Genomic DNA, 7,500 nt, shown 5'->3' on the forward strand with positions numbered 1-7,500 from the left:
ATGGATCAGATCGTGTTGGATTTTATGTTTATACTGTTTTTACTTGTTTGTATGGATATTTTCGTTTTTTTTTTTTTTTTTTTTTTTTTTTTTGTCTATCGGTTTTGTTATTACTTAAGATGGAAGTGATAACGAGAGAAAATAAAAGTATTCTGTACTAAAGTTACAAGGAAGTGAGTATTTTTTTTTTACGGGACGGAAGATCGTGTCTATCACCCCGCTCGCTTTTATTTAATATCTCTTTATACGGTCTGTCTTTTTTTTTCTTTCTTTTTTTATTAAGAACGAATCGACAGGACGAAACAAGATGAACTCCACAACGAGGTGCCTGGGTTTATTACTTCGCTTTTACGAGCCCATAAATCCCCGTCTTGTCTACCTGTCCTGGTCATGCTATCGTACCCTCTGACCTGGCCCGTGGAACCTCAGCGAACCTCAGCGAACCTCAGCGAAGACAAATCCTTTATGTAATCTGAAGGGAATACGTTAGGCTGAGGGTACGGAGCGGTTCCCTATTGGTGTTCCATTCCTTTGGGGCCGATACAGGTGGCATCTGTGTGTACTGGCATCTGTGTACACTATACTCTGCGTGTGATGATTACCTGCGACTGATCACCGTTTGGGGCGAAGTCACTCATGCGAATATCGTGCGATTAATGAGCTGTGTCCGTGTTTTGCATATTCTGGCGTTTCCGACACGCGGGCACGGCGCGGCACGGCAGAAAATCGATTGGCATTACGTACACAATAGGGAGGGGGTCAAGTCAGGTCGCTACGGTATCTTTTCGGTCTATTCAAGGCGAAGATAAATAGGACGTTATTTTAAGCCTCTAAAGGGAATGTTCGGTCTATTTGCAGCATAGGGAGGTATTTTCAACCTCTATCGTGGTAAATAAACCTCGAGGGATCTTTCTATCAGAGAAGATATGAATGAATTGTGAATGATTCCGCGGTTCAATAAAGACGAGCCGTTCCTATGAATACGTCACAGCTGATCGCCAGTCACAGACCTTGCGCTGCGAAGTTCATTTTCATTGACAGCAGCTCTATAGAGGATCTTAGAGCAACTTACAATGGCAGTCAGCTCCATAGAGGATCTTAGAGCAACTTATAATGGCAGTCAGCTCCATAGAGGATCTTAGAGCAGTTTATTAAGCAACATTTCCACTGACAGTCAACTCTATAGAGGATGTTGGAGCAAATTATAGAGCATTTTCATTGACAGTCAGCTCCATAGAGGATCTTAGAGCAGTTTATTAAGCAACATTTCCACTGACAGTCAACTCTATAGAGAATCACAGAGCAACTTATTAAGCAACATGTTCACTGACAGAAACTCTATAGAGGATCTTAGAGGTTTCATGTTTTTTTTTTCTTTTTTTTTAATGTGTAAGTTGATTTTCGTTGATAATTTTAAAAGAGGGAGTCTGTTCGTTTGTTTTTCTTTATTCGTTTCTTTATTAATTTGTTTGCTTTTGCTATTTGTTTTCGAAATTCGCCTTCATGAAGCAAATAGAATGCAAACAATGTACTGTTAGTTCAACCGCCATATATTTTTTCCATAATGAGACAAGCGATAAATTAGTTATAGCGTAATCTAATTTTTTTGTACATACGTGTTTATTGTCGTTGTTATTTGACTGATTACAAAGTTGAGTATTACTTTTGTATTAGTCTGGAAAATTTGGGAAGATATTCTAACATACATGTGATAAATGATTTAATTTTCTTTCTTTTTACGTATCCACATATTAACGATACGCGAGAGAATGTTAAAAACACTAAATAATTAACACCTAACCATTTCATTTATACCTCAATGTAACTTTTACTTTTAAAAAATAACATTAAGGGTACGACTATCATAAATACTTCTTAATTACTTAATGTGTATTTGGCAGCAAATCCAGTCACCGTCAAAATACCGTATAATTATAGGGTAAGCAAAAAGCTGTTACGCGATAAGGTGTGTGTGTGTGCGTGTGTGTGTGTGTGTATGTGTGTGTGTGTGTGTGTGTGTGTGTGTGTGTGTGTGTGTGTGTCTGTCTCTGTGTGTGCGCGCGTGTGTGTGTGCGCGCGTGTGTGTGTTTTTGTATTTGTCGAATTTTCAGCGTATGTATTTTCAAAGATTGAAAGGTGTTGTCTTTAATTCTCTCTTTGTGTCTTTGTCCTTTTAGGATTTGTTTATATTGGTAATAATGTAAGGGTTATTAGTGTTTTTGGTATTCGTGGGAATAGCAGTTTTGTGGTTAGTAATAGATGGCTAATTTATAGTGCATTTCTCTCTCTCTCTTTCTCTCCTTCCTTCCCTCCAACCCTCCCTCACCTTCCCCTCCCCTCCATCCTTCCCCTCCATCTCCCTCCATTCCCCTCCCCCTCCATCTCCCTCTCCCTCTCCCTCTCCATCCCTCTCCCTCCCTTCCCCCTAACCCCTCATTCAGTCTAATCTCATACCCCAGTGTGACCGCCATACCTCACACGCCTCATACACACACCCGACCTCATACCTCAGTCTGACCTGACAGTAGTGGTCTTACGTGTTCTCTCAAGACCGTGACTGACATCTTGGAAAAAATGTGTACAAGATGAGATTAATTTTTGTCTTGCATCGTCGTATCCAATTGAAGATAGATTCTTACTTTATTGTTATGTTGTTGTTATTGTTGTTGTTACTATTATTATTATTATTATTATTATTGTTATAGTTATTGCTATTATTATCATTACTATTATTATTATTATTGTTATTATTATTATTATTATTATTATTATTATTATTATTATTATTATTATTATTATTATTATTATTATTATTATTATTATTATTGTTGTTGTTGTTGTTATTATTATTGTTATTATTAGTGTTATTATTATCATTGTTATTATTAGTGTTATTATTGTTATGGTTATTATTACTGTTTTTATTATTTTTATCATCATATTATTGTTATTGTACGTTATTGTTATCATCACCATAACCATCATCATCATGATCCTGTTTTTTCTCATTTTTTTTCTTAATGCGATAACGATAGTAATGACGAAGTAATGTTTCTCCTTTACAAACGCTCTTGTTTTGTGCGATGTCTCTATTTCGTTATATTTTTACAATTTTTACATCTAGGCTACGTAATGGCGCTGTGATGTTATCTTTACCGTCATTGTCGTTATTATTTTTATCATTGTTATTGTTGTTATTAGTGTTATTGTCATTGTTACAATTATTATTATTATCTTGTTGCTATTATGATTATTTTTGTTATTGTTATTATTTTTGTTATCATTATCATCATCATCGTTATCATTATTTATATTATTTTCATTTGCATTATCATTATCATTGATATTACTATTTTCTTTTTTATACTTATTATTTTCACTATTACCGCCATTTGCATTATCATTTCCATTATTGATCTCATCATCATCATTATCATTTCCATTATTGATCTCATCATCATCATTATCATTTCCATTATTAATCTCTCTCATCATCATCATCATCATCATCATTTCCATTATTAATCTCTCTCATCATCATCATTATCATTATCATTTCCATTATTAATCTCATTATCATCATCATCATCATCATTACCATCATTACCGCAACCTCATCCTTTACCCAAGACAACAGTCAGCGAAATAAAACCCCGCCAACCTCTCTTCGTCATGCGGAAGATGCGGGGAGGTTGGCAGGCCTGGGAGTGCCATCGAGTGCCATCGAGTGCCACACATGGTGACCAGAGGGACAGTGGCACCGCTTCGGGAACAATAGTACCATATGACTGACGTTGGTATCCTCGTCGTCCACGCCCTTAGTTGGGGTTTTATATTGGTGGGGGTGGGTGGGGGAGGGGAGGGGATGGGGGAGAAGGAGGGGAGGGATGGAGGCGGAGGAGGGTTGAATGGGAGGGGTGGGAGATTGGGGTGGGAAGGAGGAGGAGGAGGAGGAGGGGAGGGGGGATGGGAAGGGGAGATGGGGGTGGAAAGGGAGGGAGATGCAAGGGTAGGAAGGGGTTGGGGAGATGGAAGGAGATATAAGGGGGGAGAGTGGGGAGATGGGGATGGAAGGGAGAAGGGGGTTACAAGGGTGATGTGTGTTAAGGGTGAACGGAGGGGGGTTAAGGGAGAGATTAGGGGGTGGCGATTGGATGGAGGAGGAGGAGATAGAGGGGGGGGGGGGTGAGGGGAGTCAGTTGGTTCTTGCAAAAAGAGGATTGTCAATGTGCTGACTGGCACTTCCTCGGGTTCTGGCTGTTTGGCTCTCTCCCTCTCTCTCTCTTTCTAGCTTCTGTCTCTCTCTATATCTAGCTTTCTCTCTCTCTCTAGCTTCTGTCTCTTTCAATATCTAGCTTTCTCTCTCTCTCTCTCTCTCTCTCTCTCTCTCTCTCTCTCTCTCTCTCTCTCTCTCTCTCTCTCTCTCTCTCTCTCTCTCTCTCTCTCTCTCTCTCTCTCTCTCCCTCTCCCTCTCTCTCTCTCCCTCTCTCCCCTCTCCTCTCTCTCCCTCTCCCTCCCCTGTCTCACTCTCTCTCTCTCTCTCTCCCCCCACTCTCTCTCTCTGTCTCTCTCTCCCTCCCTCCCCTCTCTCTCTCTCTCTCTCTCCCTCCCTCCATCTTCTCCCTCTTCCTCTCTCTCTCAATCGCTCTTCATTTTCAAGATTTATATGTATATCTGGCTATTTCCCTCTTCGTTTCTGCCGGTCAATTTAAATATGTCTTTAGGTGTCTATTTTCTCCATCTATCTCCACCCCAGTTTCTTTACATTCCTATTTTTTCCTCCTCGTTTTCTTCACTTCTCTTACCTGTATCTCATTAACATTATTTAGGGTAAACTGTGTTATTCATTCACTGACTGACTTATGTCTCAATTTAAGTGTTCATTTGTTTGCCAAATTATCTTTTGTTCTGTTCATTAATTTTGTTACTCACTTCTTTATCTAATTGGCTATATATTTTTGTATGGAGAAAACACCGTAAATCTGGCATATCAAGTCATGTACTCCTTGTAGATGACGTATCTTCGTATGACCGTGACTAAGGCCAACATACTTCAGTGCATACCTCCACTTTGACAAGGACAAATATAATGTGCTTTTTTCGCTTTTCTTCTTTGTCTGTCTACCTGTCTCTTCCTCACTCTCTTTCTGGTTGGCTGGCTGGTGGATTTTCTTTCCATTTCTCTCTTTCTGTTTGTATGTGTGTCTGATTCTCTTTATCTTTCTTTCTGTCTCAGTTTCCTTCTCTCTCTCTCTCTCTCTCTCTCTCTCTCTCTCTCTCTCTCTCTCTCTCTCTCTCTCTCTCTCTCCCTCCCTCCCTCCCTCTCTCTCTCTCTCTCTCTCTCTCTCTCTCTCTCTCTCTCTCTCTCTCTCTCTCTCTCTCTCTCTCTCTCTCTCTCTCTCTCTCTCTCTCTCTCTCTCTCTTCCTCTCCTTTGATCAATCATTTCTACCATATTTGTAATTCCTGCCCTCCAGTTAATGCGACACAGCTGCAGACACCGAGACAGGAGAAAGAGAAGAAATGTAAGGAAGGGGGTAGGGGGTGATACAGGGTGGGGGAGGAGCAGGGCATAGTTGTGGTCTGTACTGCCATGAGGGATGTGGGGGGGGAGGGGCATGCGTGGGTAAGGGGGGGTAGGGTATCGGCCCATTTGACACAGACACACGGAGGGGAATAGAGGTGACATTGCATAGTCGTTGCACATTTCTCTGTCGCAACTCTCCCTTGACTCTGCCCGAGAGAATGCGAGTGACGGACAATGTTGAAGGTGTTGCGAGAGGGAGAGAAAGAGGGGGGGTAGGGGTAGGGAGGGTGAGGGGAGGCGGGTATATGCGCACTCTTATTTGGGTATTCGTTTCGTCTCCATCTCATTTTCCTTCTCTTTTTTTTTTTCTTCCTCTCCTCTGTTCTCTTATTCTTACGTTCGGTTTACCTTTTTTCTTTTATTCTGTCTTTCTCTGTTCTTTTCTCTTGCTTATATTCGTCCTTTTCTATTTTACTCCAACATCCTTATACTGGGTGGGTAGATAATCATTTTCCTATTCCCCTTACTGTCTTGCTCACTTCCCTTTTCCTTTTCCTCTTCCCCCTTCTCTCTTCTTTCTTCCTTCTCCCTTCTCTCTTCTTTCTTTCATTTATCCCTCTCCTTCTCCCGAGGAATATTTTTCCCCAACCTTCCCTTCCCCTTCCCTGGGATGGTGCTTCACCTCCCTTCTCCTTTCTCTCCCTCACTTGGACACTCTCCATCCCCCTATTCCCTCTCCCTCCTTACCCTCTTCTCCTCCTCTCACCATTCTCTCTTCTCCACCCTCCCATCTCATCTATCTATTCCCCCTCCTTAAGATGTCCTCCTCCTTCCCCCTTCCTCTATCTCCCTTCTCCTTCTAGGGTAATCTCCCTCTCTTCTCCCATCCCCTCCCTCTTCTCTTCTTCTCGCCTTCTCTTCTTTCTCCCTCTCTCTTCCCCCATCCCCTCCCTCTTCTTCTTTTCTCCCGTTATCTTCTATTCCTCTCTCTCTCTCTCTTTCTTCCCCCATCCCCTCCCTCTTCTTCTCTACTCCCCTTATCTTCATCTTCATTCCTCTTCTCTTTCTCTCTCTCTCTCTCTCTCTCTCTCTCTCTCTCTCTCTCTCTTTCTCTCTCTCTCTCTCTCTCTCTCTCTCTCTCTCTCTCTCTCTCTCTCTCTCTCTCCCTCTCTCCCATACACTAGACCATATTCTCAACACCTTGGTAAACGCCTCACTAAAATGTTTTTATGGGGACTTCTGGCTCCACTGTGTGGCCTAATACCCTGGGGGAGGTATATTGTGGAGGGATGTGAGCTGGGGGGTGAGCTGGAGCCTGGGGGAGGGGCGAGGGCACTGGGCAAGAGAGGAAGAGGAGAGGGAGGAGCAAGAGGGAAGAAGATGGTGGGGAATGAGGAGGAGGGACGGGTGAGAAGAAGGGCAGCGGGCACAGGGGACAGGGAGAGAGAGAAGGGGCGCTGGGCATGAGCTGTGGCAGGCGGCGGGCAGGCGTGAGAAGGGCGGCGGGCAAGGGGGCAGAGGCGGCGCGAGCGTGTGAGTGTGTGCGTGCGTGCGCGGGGCGGTTCAGTAATAACGGCAGCGAGTTGGCACCCTCTGCCAAGGTTAGGCCAGGTGCCACGTACGAGCGACTTGGCTTCACGTGTTTTAATTCTGTCTATTTTTACAGCAACAGATGAACACATGGAAGTATAAATAGTGACGAGTTCGATCTCATCCTTCACCAGTTAATCAATAAATGTGCCTTCGCGAAAGAGAAACACAGGTGCGCGCCGCGACGCCGATGCAGTATTAGAGCACAACGAATCCAGCCGCGCGCGAGTGTCCAGTGTATGTGTGGCCTTGTGGCGAGTGTAGTAATGGTCGTAGCAGGCTTGCTTGAGGCTCTGCGGCGCGCCCTGTGATGACCGCAGGACCGCCCGCCTCCCTCAGCTGCAGGAGAGGGGGCCGGGCCCCCCGCGGGTCGAGGGCCGGAGCG

General features: G+C 43.4%; 2 protein-coding genes across 2 annotated transcripts in view; both read left to right on the forward strand.

The window, feature by feature from the left end:
* LOC113807381 (uncharacterized) overlaps positions 1–7,500 on the forward strand; it is a 505,215-nt gene that overhangs the window by 155,008 nt on the left and 342,707 nt on the right. The gene's annotated exons all lie outside the window — the stretch shown is intronic.
* LOC138860592 (uncharacterized) overlaps positions 1–7,500 on the forward strand; it is a 25,306-nt gene that overhangs the window by 5,601 nt on the left and 12,205 nt on the right. Inside the window, exon 2 of the mRNA XM_070118446.1 lies at positions 7,192–7,500. This exon is cut by the window's right edge and continues 448 nt beyond it. The gene's annotated coding sequence lies outside the window, so the exon portion shown is untranslated. The remainder of the gene's footprint in view (positions 1–7,191) is intronic.

This window comes from Penaeus vannamei, chromosome 42, assembly GCF_042767895.1.
Source record: "Penaeus vannamei isolate JL-2024 chromosome 42, ASM4276789v1, whole genome shotgun sequence".
Classification (NCBI taxonomy): Eukaryota; Metazoa; Arthropoda; class Malacostraca; order Decapoda; family Penaeidae; genus Penaeus; species Penaeus vannamei.